General features: G+C 45.4%; 1 protein-coding gene across 9 annotated transcripts in view; it reads left to right on the top strand.

Annotated features, from left to right (window-relative positions):
* Positions 1-12,349, top strand: part of MAD1L1 (mitotic arrest deficient 1 like 1) — a 349,235-nt gene that overhangs the window by 112,654 nt on the left and 224,232 nt on the right. The window contains exon 1 of one of the 9 annotated variants that reach the window (XM_065031480.1): positions 1,469-1,953. The exons of the other annotated variants lie outside the window; for them this stretch is intronic. The gene's annotated coding sequence lies outside the window, so the exon portion shown is untranslated. Of the gene's footprint in view, positions 1-1,468; positions 1,954-12,349 lie in introns of those variants that run through there. 9 annotated transcript variants of the gene reach the window in all.

Here is a 12,349-nt window from a genome sequence, read left to right on the forward strand (position 1 = left end):
AACTTCTGTCATTCCTGTGAGATAGAGAAGCCCCGTTACCTTAAGAGCTGGGGCTCTGGAGCTGGAGAAGAGGAGACTGAGGGGGGACTCATTCCTGGGGATCAATATGGAAAGGGGGAGTGTCAGGAGGATGGAGCCAGGCTCTTCTGGTGACAACCAGTGACAGGACAAGGGGCAATGGGTTCAAACTGGAACACAGGAGGTTCCACTTGAATATGAGAAGAAACTTGTTCATGGTGAGGGTGGCAGAGCCTGGCCCAGGCTGCCCAGGGGGTTGTGGAGTCTCCTTCTGTGCAGACATTCCAACCCGCCTGGACACCTTCCTGTGTAACCTCATCTGGGTGTTCCTGCTCCATGGGGGGATTGCACTGGATGAGCTTGCCAGGGCCCTTCAACCCCTGACACTCGGGGATTCTGTGTGATTCTGTGTGTGCTCCTCTGCAAGGCAGCTCCTACCAACTGGTATTTGACTGTCATGTAATGAGAGGATGCTTGAATGTGGGATGCTTTGTTATTTGTACAGACTTTCCAAACCCTGCATTCACTAGTTAGGTCTCCTGTGAGTTCTCTCAAAGAATCGTTAGCTAGTTCAGTTTAAATTACTTTAACAAAAGCTTGTGCTTATCTATCACTATTTCTTAATGTTCACGTGAAACTTTCTTGCCAATGACTCTAATTTCCCAGAACAACCTTATCTTCTGTTTCAAACCATGTCTAATGTCTAGTATCTCCAAAATAATAGCCATTTTTCATGATAAATCATTTTATTCCTTTGACTGTTAACACCTTTGTTATTTTGGTCTTGGGTGAATACTTAGCTTGGAGATTATTATATCATCTCCTTGGTGCGGTTTAAATTCTTGAAGCATTTAGTTGCCGCTGTCACAGTTGCGTGGTTCAAATGTCGCGGTTCTGTGGTTCAGGTCCAGCAGCACAAAACTGGTGTGAACTCTTTCAGCGCCTGTAGCTTTGCTGGGTCAGAGTGCAGCGGATCACCCTGTGCACACAGCCGTCCAGCTCCAGGGTGTGCTTTTGGTTTATGTGGGCTCTTTTTGTCTTGTTTTGTATTGAAATTTGTCTGCCTTTAAAATATAAATGATTATTATTGCTATGGCTTTTACTTACTTGAAATTCTCCATTATATTTTACATTTGCATGACCTTTCCTTACTTTACGCAAGCATAACAACTTTCCATGTTTTGATATTTGTCTTTATTTTCATCTTTAGGAAAGTGGTAGTGTTAAAAAAAATAGTCTGTGGAGATCGGTATGTTTATTTTCTTTTGGATTTTGATGAAGATTTGAGATACTCTTGCAAGTTCTTGTATTGCAACCAGCAATTTCTGCAAAGTTCATTATCTGCTCCCTGTGTGAGTGTCTGAATATCCCAGGGGATTGTTGCAGAATAAACGAATCACTGTGTTCCCAGGCAAAGCAAAGTGACCGGATCCCAGCCGCTGTCGCTCTTGTGCAGTGAATCACTCGCTGAAAGGGGCACCCGTGGGCAGCAGATAGCGCCGGGTAGACTTGTACTCCGGGATCAGATTGAGATTCCAAATCTGATTTACCTTATCTGGGGTATTTGTGGATTTTTCTTCTTTTTTTTGTCTTAGGAAAAGAAACTCTCTGGTAGGTGATTGCAGACTTATTTAAAATGAAGCAATCAGGTGGCAGATAAGCTGGTTCAAATATTATCAGTGCCAGCTAATCTCACCAGATGGCTGAAGTGCAATCTTTGAACTAATCACGGGTGTGATTAGAATGTGTTTTTGTGAAGCTGTTCCAGGTTCATCTTTTGTTTGTCTTCATAGCTGTCGAGTGCACTTTTGATGGTATTTCTCTCTACTGGAAAATTTAGATCAGATTAGAACGTGACTTCTCAAAGCCGTGGGAACCAGTGAATCGTTTAAAGAGGACTAGTGCTCACTGTGAATAAGGACTATTCTATGTAAGGTAAATCTTAGAAGGAACACCTTCATCTTTAGTAATTTGTGTGTCAGTAGAGATTTCCTTCTTACTTCAGCTGGAACCTGTTGTGTTAAAGGTCATTTTATTGAAGTTCATGCTTACATATTCATAAAAGTGTGCATTCTGAGCTTTATCAGTTACCAAGCTTTTGAAGTTGCCATGCTGGTTATTTTATGTGTCTTCTAGCACTGGAATCTGGTGTGATTAATCAAGTGAAATGTCTGCTCTTGATAGTACAATGCTAAAAAAAAAACGGGAAGTGGGGGGAATGTGATGCGATCAACCAGCAGGATGCGGCTTCCAGAGCCAAATCCAACCTGCTAGGGAAGAGCTGTTTGACAATCTTGTGTTGCCAAAGACTGTGGCACTACCTCTCCTCCCATTTATGCTTATTTTTTGTTCCCCCCACCAAAATGAGGGAGCTGGGGCTCTGGAGTTTGCAGAAGAGGAGACTGAGGGGGGACTCATTCATGGGGATCAATATGGAAAGGGGGAGTGTCAGGAGGATGGAGCCAGGCTCTTCTGGGTGACAACCAGTGACAGGACAAGGGGTAATGGGTTCAAACTGGAACACAGGAGGTTCCACTTAAATTTGAGAAGAAACTTGTTTGGGGTGAGGGTGGCAGAGCCTGGCCCAGGCTGCCCAGGGAGGTTGTGGAGTTTCCTTCTGTGCAGACATTCCAACCCGCCTGGACACCTTCCTGTGTAACCTCATCTGGGTGTTCCTGCTCCATGGGGGATTGCACTGGATGAGCTTGCCAGGGCCCTTCAACCCCTGACACTCTGGGATTCTGGGATTCCGTGAAAATTTGTATGAGATTTCCTTTAGTAAAAGGATGCTGATTAATTAACACTTGTCGCATTTGGAAAACGTAAGTCATTGAGGAGTGATTTCAGCTTACTCCTTACAGCCCGCCAGCCTTTTTGCTGCCTGAGATTTGAAGAACTGTGCGCTGCTATAGAGCTGTTTCATCAAATCTTCTAACAATGAAATTGCTTTGCTCTTCACCCTTCAGGATTTGGTGTTTACTACAGGCTGAGGAAACGTGGGCCAGAGCACACAGACGTATAGCACATATAGGTGGGAAGCAGAGGAGGCTGCACGTTGTGTGTACGTGTATCGGTATTCATGTGTGAGCTCTGGTGCGCTGGCCCCAGGCACCAGGACCGGCTGTCAGACGGCGCGAAGTGCTCTTGTCATCGTGCTTATGGCATCTCTTTGTTTCCCATCCAGACTCGGACTAATGACAGCTCTGGTGATGCCAGATGGCAGTCACCAGTCATCATTTAATAGCAGAAAAACGTCTAAACATTGTCTCCAAAATGGGTTTGTTCATTCGTTCTCCTCGTTCTCGCCTGGCAGTGATCCGCAGGCAGCACTTTGGGACCTCCTAAGAAGATCCCGTGTAGAAAACTGTCAGAACAGATTGCTCGTGTGGATTTTTAGAGGACTAAAGTTAATTAAAGAGCTCTTCCTTGCTTTCATTTCCTCCTATCTGCCAGCTATTTACATGCTAATGTAGGGTCTGCCAGGGAGAATAGAAGTGTCAGCACTGGGCATGTTATCACACATGGAAACAGCAGAAAATAATGAGACGAGCAATAGATGCGTGTGTGTGTGTGTCCTGACAACTGAAAGTCAGCAGCGCTGCTTTTTGCATATTTTCTGTAGCGTGTGATCTTCCCGAATATAATTCACTCTATTACATCTCGCACTGCATAATTTGATAGTTCATTCACTAAAGTATCTTTGCATAAGCAGTTTTATAAGTAGAAAGATTTAAGTTGTGTGTGGTCTGTGTGGGTTTTTTTTTGTCTGCCTTGTTCTAAGGAGGAAACTTCTTTTCTGCAGAAGCAATGAGGAGTTTTCCTAGCAGTACAAAGCCAGGAGCAGAGGTTGCGGTGGGGATTGGTGTCTACAGTTGCCTTTTGGCAAGACGAGGCAGAGTCGGTGCTCAGCGTGTGCGCAAACCGAGAGCGGATGGAATGGTTTTCTGCTCCAGTTGCATTATTACTTGCCCATTCCATTTTCACATTATTTCAGAGGATTATTTTCTCGCGTAGCTTTTCAATATCTTCCATTTTCACACTTTATTAAAACTACTACCTAACAGATGAAATAAAATTGATCCCCAGTTACATTTCAAGAGGGAGTTTAATGCTTTAGGAAAATGAGAACCTTGCTGTCTGTGTTTTTAAACAAAACTATTGAAACATCTGTATTATTGAGCACAGGTAAAGAGTTTTTTCAGCTGCTGAAGGCAGCACAAATAGTTTGGGGGTGCTGATGGAAATCAAGCTTCCAAGGACCAAGGGCAGTCAGAGACAGATTGTTTTCCTGCAGCTTTTTTCTCCCCAATGTGCGAGTGAAATACAAAGTGCGTAGCTTAGCAAGACAAGACGTGCTCCTACCACGGGCTGCCACCCAGGCCAGAGTCCCCGCGTTCCGTGTGGCGTTTGTGAAACATCCATTTGGCGTTAGTCGTCTTTTCTTCACTTCAGTCTTTTGTGGTTTTCCTAGTGGAAAACATGACGGTCTTATTCTAAGATGTCAGATGACTGTTCTTTAGCCTTAAAAATCAATGTGACATTTTGTGAAAGAGTTGAGGATGAGGGAGAGGGGAATACCTTCAGGAGGCTGAGCTGGGGCAGCCGGGTGCAGAAGGTCGCCCGCACCGGGGAGTCAGGAGCGATCCCCTGCGTGCTTACCGATTCGTATCACAGCTTCGAAACAGATGCTGTGAAAGGGCTGTCAGGCGAGAGATGCTCTGGGATTTCGGTGTTTGAGGGTTCTTTTGTACTTGGTATTCCAAATCCTCTCTTTAGCGAGCCTGAGCAAGATGAAATGCTGCCGCACGAGGAGCCGACAGCTGAATTTCCCCCCGTTGTGGTTCTGCTGGCGTCAGCTGAGCTACACTGGGGAAAACGTTGGCCCTGGTGTGTAGATGTTGCTAAAGGCTTGTTACCCAGACCTGCGGAGGCCTGAATAATGCAGAGAGCAGCATGTTGTACCTGACTCCTCATAGCAGAGGAAACCAATATTGTTTCAGTATCTCTCAGTGCGGTTGCTCAGTGTGGTTTGGGGAATGGGACACGGCTGCCAGCAGGAGTGGTGCTGAGCACTCAGGATGTGTTGGAGGTGGGAGGTGTGTGTGTGGCAGTTGAAGGGAAAGGACGGGTGGAGCGGGTGACTTGGAGGGTCCCTGCAGGGCCACCAGCGCTGCTCATGGGGGCTCTGACAAACGGAAACAAGAACCGAGGCTTTAAAATAATCAGTAGCATTTGAATTTGTAAAGCTGGTCTCTCTTGCACAAGCGGTAAGACTCCGGCTTTTTGTGTGTGTGGTAATGGTTTTGGGCAAATATGAAAACATTTAACTGCTCTCAGGCTTTTCCTGACAGTGAGTGTGTGTGTCTATAGATAACATATACACTTCTTTTTTCCCTTTCAGTTTTTCAGGTGTTCCGTGCGTATTTTGCTACTTTCTGCAATAGAGCTTTCCTGTGACCTGTAAATAGCTGGATGTCCATGAGATATTTAGTTGCAATGCAGCAGTTGCTTTGCCCCTGGGAGGGGAACATCAGTCTCTTTGGAGAACTGAAGTTCTCCAGTGCCATTATGAGTCTGATTTGTGGGTCACAGGCCCTTCCTTTGCATCCTTTCCTGCAGACTTTCTGATTCCTGGTGGCATGTGTGGATATTGGGAGCAGAAGGTGATGTTCCAGGTACGGATGAAGAGTTTCAAATCATGAGGAAAAAAATTGTCAGTATATTGGCTTTTTTTAAATGAAAATTTTACATTAGTTTGGTTTCTGGAACTTGGGTAAAGCAAATGAGACAGCACAGCAAGACCCCTAATACTGCAGTTTGATTTTCTCTTTAACTTTTGGGTGTCCCTCAAGATAGGAAGCAAAGGAGCAACCTAGAGCAGAAACAACACGAATAGTTCAGAAGCAGCATTATTTTCTATATGCTACCATTATTGATGACCTATGCACAGGAAAGGATGATTTTCCGAAGTGAAAGGATTGATTTCCCAATCAGGTGTGCTAAGAAAGCTGTGAAATACAAGGTAAATCCTGATGCTTGAGAGATGTCTCCAGCCTTTCTTTCTTCCCTCGTGGAGACTTCTATGTAGTGATTGAATGTGATCGCTGACAATAGTAGTATTGTGAGGGAAGGAGTGGTGCACAGCACTTAGTCTTATATACATATATAAATGTGTTATATATCAAAAGTATAAAAAACAAGCAAATGGAAGCAGTAAAGAGGTCCGGTTCAACAAGACAGTGTTTTCCGTGCGGTAGCTTTCGGAATGGCCGCGATGATAGAAACAAGAGGTCGTAAGTTCTGTCCTTACATCCGTGAACATTGCAAAGAAAGCTCAGGCGCTCACAGCACCTTTCCCATTAATGTGTTTTCCTGTCTTCAGTGCAAATGACCCCGCAGTACGTGAGAGCTCTTAATACGTTTTGAAACTCTTTCTCTCATAATTAACTTCTGACGGAATAAAACACAAGGCCCTGGGGTTATAGACTCCAAGAGACTATTCAACAGGTTTTAAAAATGATACGTAGACGCCTTTCTGCCATTCATGTAATTAAGCTTAATCATTTGGAATTAATTATAAGGTCTTGAGCACAGATATGAAACAAGCCCTATGTTGTCCTTCAGCAAGAGCAGCTTTTGAAAGCCCCTTCAGCCAAGCCCAGTGATCCTCTTTCCTGCGTATCCAGCAGCATCGCCCATCGAACCGATGAGATGTTGTTGTGTTTGTCACCAGAGCAGCACCCGTCCCATCGTCAGAGACAGACTGATGATGCTGAAGCCCCTTGCTCGCTCAACGCGCCACCTGTTAGCATCACATTAACCTTTCCGGCTCCGTGAAGTTCAAACCAAATTTGTCTGCTCTCCCCACCCTCTCCGCCACCTCCGGCCTTCCCGCGTCACTGGTGACAATCGAGCCCACCTGCGCCAGGCCTGAGGGGCATGGGTTTTGACAGGTAATTAATAATTCCAGTCCTGTGCAACGACTATTCTGACGACAAGTCAGTCTGTGCAGAGAACTCTTGGTAGACTTTGAAGCAAGCATGCAGAAATATCCTATTTTCAGCTGTGTGTATTTTTTTCCCAGAATTACTTCACCATGGCACTGCTCTAAATATGTCTTGTGAGATAAGCTTTAAATCCTACTTGGGCAAAGTTTATTAAAAATTAACATTTGCATGGGGAGTTATAAAAAAGAATAGGACCTTCATTAGCTCAAAATCATCCAAAGTACAAAATAATATTGAATTGCTCTCCACTGGTCCAGACCAGGAGAACTCTTACCGCTTGCCAAGTCGTGAAGCCCAGAGATAGTCAGCATCAATAACATCCAATAAGCCACTTTACAAACTGCTCCTCTATCCCCAGACGTCCAAGAAAATGAGCCGCTACCGACAGGCCGAGCAGCCCAGAACTCACTGGCTTGGGATGCTGGGTGGGTCGCTCAGCGGCTGCTGGAGTGCGGGACACCCCTGAGATCCTCCTGAACCTCACAACATCCTTCTGCGCCTCAGAGGGGAACATCGCGCCATGGCGTAGTTCATTAGCTGTAAAGCCCTGGATTAACTGCTTTGGTAGGTCATGATGTTTGGAAGAGAAGCATCAGTGCAAGTGTTCTAGTTTGATATGGTTTTACTTTATGGACGTTCATGCTTGGACCAAAGTGACCCATGGGGTAGGTGACGCTGGTTTAGCCCAACTGAGGATGTATCTGAGTGACAGTGACTGATCTGTAGTCTGGTCAGAAGTTAATGGTAAGTGGATTAATGGTAACGATGCTGGAATATGAGTGGGATGAGACAGATCCATTGTACGGTCTCTAGGGTGAACATCTATTTTCATACAAATCTAGGACAGATGGGGAACACATCCTTTCCCATATTCCTTTTTTGTTGGGGCTGCATATTGCTTCCCTGTACCTTGCAGCGTTTAATCTGTTGTGATTCCTATAAATGTCTGTCTCTCCATCATATTCACCTTCCCTTGGGCTGCAAGTCACCAGCATGTGTGTCTTTGTGTTAATTTGTCCCAGTTCACAGGCACAGCATCATTAGTGCAATGACGCCGTGGCTGTAATTACTGTGGGATTTGTGCACAGCAGTGTGCCGCTGCGTTGCCGTGTACCTACTCTTTAATCTACATGGGCCATCTGCTTTATTTCTTAACTAAAAGTTGTTTTGTTTCTGCTTTGGAAGAGCGAATCTGTTGCTCCTAATCTTCTCTGTGTAGAAGAGCATTGCAGCCAGGATAAATTAAACCTGTTTGATAGATCGTGCTCATTTTTGTAAGATTTCTTCCAGGTCGTGCCCCGTACTTCCGCTGTGCACAAGTTTTTGCTCTTCTCTGTGGCTGCAGGGACGTTCAGCTCAGAATTTCGGTAGGAACTCTATGTAATCTAGAGAACTCTTGACCACGAGTTCGAACCCGTCACGCAGTCCCGCTGCTGGCTCTGTAGCGGTGATATCCCAATACAATTGAAAGACGTTGCTGGGAGGTTATCCCTTGACAACTCCACAAGCAATAGCCTTTAAATCCCCATTTAAGTAAACATTTTAATTGTATGACAAAGCACTTTGACTTCTGTCTGAATAAGAGGTCTCTCCTATCTTTTACTACGGCTTGCCTGGTCAGAAATAGTGAAGGTTGGAGAGATCAGGTCAAAGATCTGAGTTTCTCTCAATCTTCTGGGAGGGCCGTCTGCTCCCCTTTGCCCTTTCTCTTCCCAGGACATCTCCAGGATTAAATGGATCGGCTCTTTGCTGTAAGCGGGTTCCCTAAGCTTGGCTGGTCCTCAGGAGCTGGTTTAAGTGGGATGGAGTGTTGACATTGCTGCTAGAGAAAGCTCGCTTTTGTTTCCCAGGAAAACTCATCCATTAGATGATGATTTTGAGAGGTATTCTTTGATGTGGTCAAACTGGACTATTTTAGATGGTTTAGAGGCATTACAATAAGGCTGAAAAATAAGAGCAGTGGGGATCTGGCAGCATGTGTCACTTTGCTGGTCTTTTGAAAGAATTTATAGCCTAGTTTTACCGTGAAGTGGGTTTTGTTGTTGTCATCTCATACGCCTTTTAAAAATGTTCCTGTTGTCAATAAATAAGATGAGGGCTACAGTGATCCATGCCTCAAAGAATATAAAATGAGAAAAATACACTTTCTTAGATCTGTTGACAATGTATTTTTCTTGTTAACGGGAACATTATTTCTACATGAGTCTATCCTTACAGCGAGAAGTTGTTGCATTCGGTTCTGAGATAATGAAATAGCAGCATCAAATCAGGCAGTTTGCATCTTGGTGTGGTTAAAAAAATAAGTCAAAACATTCTCCTAAGACTTTTGGAGTAGAGCAGTCGCTTAGAAAATGAAAAGGTCTTTTGTCTAGGAGGCTCTTCTGTTTCGTTCTTTAATCTAAGCAGCTGTCTTTCTCCTTCCCCGTGGGAAATTGTGGTGGGTAAATAACACGGAAATTCATTTGATGATGGAGACATTAGAGGTTGGCATGGACAATTAATTTGTTATTAGACAGAGTTAATTTTATTTGATCCTTACATGGTTCTGTTGCTGCATATAAATTCAGTAGCTCGACGGGTTGACGGCGTGTTTAGGGCCATGAGCTCAGGAGCGTTGTCTTTCCTCGCCTGTGTGCGAGGTGCAGATTCTAGGGAAGTGTTCAGCTTTGTGCTGCTCAAAGTCATTTCTGGGTTTGTCCCCTAAGACTTGTGTTTCTCTGCTCAAGGAGCGGTGTGCGTTGCGGCACAGCTAAGCCTGTCCTTCCCTTCTCCCCTTCCCAAACTGCTCTGGTCTTTTCTTTGCTCAGAACTGGTTTGAAAACGAAGTTTCTGAAGCTGAATGAGGAGAAAGCCAACTCTAGAAGAAAGCGAGAAGCTTTTTCCTTGTGAATGGTTTCTTTGTACAAGTTCCTTTGCTTGTACAAGGGACGGGACAAAGTGTCAGTGGCTCCGGGTAGAGCTGTTGAGTTTCATCTCCAGAGGGATGATCTCCTTGCGGTGTCACAAAGCAGCACCTTCATCTTTTCTCTTCTATTCCTACAACTCAAAGCCATATTTTGGTTGATTCTGGTCTGTGCTGATCGTTTGTTCTGCAAAAATAGTTAGAAAGGAATTAGACCTCCCTCCATCTTCCATGACTTCAGCATGTCAAGAATTTGGAGGATGTATAACAGGAGCCCTTTGGGAACGCTGACGCTCGTTATCATCTCTGCTTTCTTGTGCTGATTCTCTCTGGTTTTGCCTTCAGGAAAGGCCCCTCGGAAGTGGCTGCACAACGGTGGTTAATCCTTTCCTGAACAGAGCTGGTGTGTGCTTGATAAACGCTTTTTTATTTAAATAAGAATGACCTAATCACTGGGAAGATCCCCAGACAGAGACTTGAAACAAATCTATGCTTTAGCTGCTGAATGACCACAGCCGCTCATCTTACTGGTTTCTCCGTCTGGAAAATGGAGGTGGTGATGCTGAGCTTCCATCATATATTGGCTTGTTTAAGATCGACTGCTAGAAAGTGCAGCATGAAAACCTAAAGGTAGTCCTACATTTCTATACTGCTGAGTGGGGGAATACCGTGAACAAATTACTTATAACGGTGTCCTCATAACACATCTGCTTTTGCATATATTATACTGTATTTTTCCTCCTGCTTCTCTCCTGTGTTAGTAGTCTGTGCTCCGGTTTTCCCCAGACCGGAGAGTCTCTTGCTTGTGCTGCATTGGTGAAATAAAGGTAAAAGTTTTTGAAAATGAGACCAAGGACAAAAGCAGGAGTTCAGCTCAGAACTGTAAAGTAACGAGTGGCTGTGTTGAAAAGGGCTACCAAATTCAATTATTTTTGTTAACCCGTGAGATCAGAGGAGGAATCAGTTATAACATGCAGATATCTTTCTTTGTGAGCTGCATGGTGAAAACTTGAATTGTATTTACTTTTTAAAGTCGACGTGCGAGGAGGCAGCATTGTTTCAATGGGCATGAACAAAGAAGATACTCATGCTGTCAGTAAGTGGCAGGGAAATACGAAACATGCACCTCTTGGCAGTAATCTTTTCCATTCAAAAAGCAAATTAGAGAAATGTGGTTTAACTACTCCCACAAGAAGTGAAAAAACAGGAAAAACTAGGGGTTAAAATCAGACCTCTTGAAGAAATTCAACGCCAGACTTGGCGTATATTGTTGGGGGCAATCTAGCAGTAATTATATTGGTTCTAACATAGCAGGTAGGACTGTAGATGAGAAGAATGGGGAAAAATGTCCTCAATATCCATTAGCATGCCAGACTGCTAGCGAGCTTAGCAGGAGAGCGGCACGATGTGAGTGCTGGTGATGGGTAACCGGCTGCCCCTTTAGTGAGCTCCAGGTCTGCACGCAGCAAGTGCTTAATGGTTTCTCCAACCACCCGGCACAGACAGGCTGTCACTTCTTGCTCAGCACCCCCACGGCTCTTTAAAACGTTCTCACAGAATCCCCGAGTGTCAGGGGTTGAAGGGCCCTGGCAAGCTCATCCAGTGCAATCCCCCCATGGAGCAGGAACACCCAGATGAGGTTACACAGGAAGGTGTCCAGGCGGGTTGGAATGTCTGCACAGAAGGAGACTCCACAACCCCCTGGGCAGCCTGGGCCAGGCTCTGCCACCCTCACCGGGAACAAGTTTCTTCTCAAATTTAAGTGGAACCTCTTGTGTTCCAGTTTGCACCCATTGCCCCTTGTCCTGTCACTGGTTGTCACCAGAAGAGCCTGGCTCCATCCTCCTGACACTCCCCCTTTCCATATTGATCCCCAGGAATGAGTCCCCCCTCAGTCTCCTCTTGTCCAGCTCCAGAGCCCCAGCTCCCTCAGCCTTTCCTCACACGGGAGATGCTCCACTCCCTGCAGCATCTTGGTGGCTGCGCTGGACTCTCTCCAGCAGTTCCCTGTCCTGCTGGAACTGAGGGGCCACAACTGGACACAATATTCCAGGTGTGGTCTCCCCAGGGCAGAGCAGAGGGGCAGGAGAACCTCTCTGACCTACTGACCACCCCCTTCTAACCCACCCCAGGTCCCATTGGCTTCCTGGCCACAAGGGCCCAGTGCTGGCTCATGGTCACCCTGCTGTCCCCAGGACCCCCAGGTCCCTTTCCCCTACACTGCCCTCTAATAGGTCATTCCCCAACTTATCCTGGTACCTGGGGTTTTTCCTTCCCAGATGCCAGACTCTTCTGCTCACAGACGCAGTGGAGACCACAATTGCTGGCAAACATCACCCGTGTGCCCGAGTTTGTGCAAATGTTACAGAAAACCTTTCCTCCTTTGCTGTGGGTGCCATGCTCCTCAGGCTGTAAAACAACA

The sequence above is a fragment of the Columba livia genome, chromosome 15 (assembly GCF_036013475.1).
Source record: "Columba livia isolate bColLiv1 breed racing homer chromosome 15, bColLiv1.pat.W.v2, whole genome shotgun sequence".
NCBI lineage: Eukaryota > Metazoa > Chordata > Aves > Columbiformes > Columbidae > Columba > Columba livia.